Genomic DNA, 2,630 nt, shown 5'->3' with positions numbered 1-2,630 from the left:
GCCTGGAGCAGCTGATGTGGAGGGCTTTTGCTTCCTTTCCAACAGGACAAGAGCCTTGTGCGGCTGCTCTCCATTGGCCTCTTCCAAGACGTGATCACGCTGGTAGTGGCAAAGGGAGAAAAGGCCCTGAAGAAGCACGTGAGCCAGAGCCTGCTCCCACTCTTCTTCCAGTGCCACGATGAGAACGGGCGTGTGGCACAGGTGAGGCCTCCTGGGTGTCCCCATGGGAGGGGGCTCAGCTGTCTCCCCAGCCCCTGGCACCTGAGGGGCTCCAGCCTCCTCCTGGCCTTGGCACAGAGATGCGGGTCCTGTGCCCTGGGCTGCGGTGCCATCTCTGGGTCTCTGCTGCTCTGCAGGCCTCTCGGGAAACACTGCTTTCTGCAGTTAGGTTCCTGAAGAGGAAGGATCTCAAGCAGCTGCTGAAGACGGATCAGATGTGGAGATTTGCCGAGTGCTTGGTAAGGACAGGCTGGAATGCCCAGCCCGATGCCTGAAGAAGCCGCCTGCCCCGGCGCCTGCGGCTGCTGGCCGGGCCTCAGGGCTCCGTGGGCGGGGGGCGAGCAGTGCCGGCCGTAGGGGGCACCCGGCCCAGGGGCAGGGCCCGCATCAACCCTTTCCCTCCGTGCCCTGCCGCTCTCTGCAGCTGGCAGAGGACAGGAGCCGAGCGGCTGAGCGCCTGCGCCGGGCCCTGCCGTACCTGCGGAGCGCACAGGAGCCCCTGCGAGAGGCGGCCGTCAGGTTCATGGGTGAGCCCCAAGCCCGGCTCCCGCCCCGCCCTGCCCCGCCCCGCCCCGCCGCAGCTCGGCCCCAGCCCCGCCTGCTGTCCCGGCAGCAGGATCCGGGCGCGGGCAAGTGCAGCCCCCGCTGGCCTGGGCATTGCTGCTGCCGCCCTCTGGCAGCCGTGCCCTCGGGCGGCAGCGTGCGCCAGGGGCCCGGGCTGAGCCCTGCCGGGCCAGCAGCCCGTGTGGCCTCAGGGCTGGCAGCGGCCGTGTGCGGCAGCTGTGGCTCTGAAGGCAGGACACGCTCTGTGTTCACCAGGGATGGCCGGGCGCTACCTGACAGGGCAGCAGCCGGAGTTCCGCATCATCTGCAGGGGTGAGTGAGGCCCGCGGGCTCTCGCCGGGGGCTGCCGCTGGCACCTGCGTTCCCTGGCCCGCCCGCCCATGGCTCCGCTCCCTGCGCGCCCCAAGGGCAGCGTGGCCACAGCACAGACACCTTGCAGGGGCCTGCGGGACATTCCTGGCCAGCAGCTGCCAGCAGCTGCCAGCTCGTCCTTCTTGTCTCCTGCTTCCTCCAGGCTTCCTCCTCCAGGCTGTGGCATGGACGAGGCTGGAGGCCCTCCCCAGCTGCGCGCAGATCCAGCCTCTGACTGTGCCTCTGTTTCTCTCTCTGCAGCCCTTCAGGACATGACGGATGACTCCAGCCCAGCCATCTCATGCCTGGCGCTTCAAGCTCTGTACATCCTTTTAGCTGTACAGAGCGTTCCCTCCTCCCGACTGCAGAAGATGCGAGACCAACTGCGCCGCCTCTGGCAGTCGCGGCCTTTCCTGTGTGGCCGCGGCTGAGTGTCCTGCCGCGGCGCTGCGGAGAACTGATCCGGGAGGCTGCGTCTGCTGGGGCCACCTGAGCCTGCGGGGAACACCTCTCCTCTGCCAGCACTTCCTTTCCCTTCACCCCCTAGAGGAACATTAAATTGCTGTTGTTGGATAGCTGGCTGTCCAGGAGCTTTCTCTCGGTGCAGAGTGTCTTCAGGCCAAGCGGGAAGAGGGCAAAAAGGCTGCTTGCTCTCAGCCACTTGCCCAAGCGTGCGCTGTGGAAGGGAAAGTGGCCAAACAGCCCTTGGCCTTTGGTGGTAAGGCTGAATGACTTTAGGTCCTTTCAGGACAGGCACTCCAGCTCTAGCCCGTGTTCCCCCATGTGAGTTTCCAGGTGCAGGTTCAGAGGTGCTGCCCCAGGCCCTCCACAAACACAAGCTGCCCGCTGTCTCTTCACCTGCCTAAACTCCTACCTGCGCTCACGGCATCTAAACCAGGCTGTTCTCGGCCAGGGACCAGAGCTCTCTTCCTGCAGGATGCTCTTGCCAGCACCTTCCAGGTCTCTCTGCTGTGCACGCAGCGCTTTTCATGCCCGCTCCCAACAGGCTTTGGAATGCAGAGCACAGCTTGGCTGGCTCTGCCACCAGCACAGCCCAAACGCAGGCGGAAGAAGAAGCTGCAGGGGCTGTTTTGTGGCCATGTCCAAGAGAGACTGGCAGGGTGCCCTCCCTCTGCTCTCCCTTGGTTGGCTTTCTGGCTGGCTCTGAGCCTGGGGCTGCCGTTCCTCACTTGTGGGGAGCAGAAGCACAGCTGGGATCCCGGCACTGCCTGACAGCGCTGCGGGCACTGGCACGGCCGCGTGTCCGAGTCTCGGGCACCGTGCTGCTGCTTCATTTGCCCTTAGGCACAGCCAGAGCTCCCTGCTAAGCCCGGATGCTCTCTGCTTCTGCCCTCTTCCTCATCCTGTGCAGGGATGGAGCACTGCTGTGCTTTCAGGAAAGTATTCTTGAAAACTTCCAGCATTCCAAGCTCCTTTGCCCTCCATGGATGCTTGCCATGGAATCCCTCACAGCTGGCTTCAGAGCATATTCAGTT

General features: G+C 64.5%; 1 long non-coding RNA gene across 1 annotated transcript; it reads left to right on the top strand.

Annotated features, from left to right (window-relative positions):
* Nucleotides 1–675: 675 nt before the first annotated feature.
* Nucleotides 676–1,412, top strand: LOC143694555 (uncharacterized). The gene is made up of 3 exons (XR_013183133.1): nt 676–746; nt 1,039–1,095; nt 1,396–1,412. It is a non-coding gene; the product is annotated as an uncharacterized LOC143694555 (long non-coding RNA).
* Nucleotides 1,413–2,630: the final 1,218 nt, after the last annotated feature.

This window comes from Agelaius phoeniceus, chromosome 7 (genome assembly GCF_051311805.1).
Source record: "Agelaius phoeniceus isolate bAgePho1 chromosome 7, bAgePho1.hap1, whole genome shotgun sequence".
Taxonomy (NCBI): Eukaryota; Metazoa; Chordata; class Aves; order Passeriformes; family Icteridae; genus Agelaius; species Agelaius phoeniceus.
Note: the sequence above shows the minus strand (reverse complement) of the source record. Positions and strands in the feature narration are given on the sequence as shown.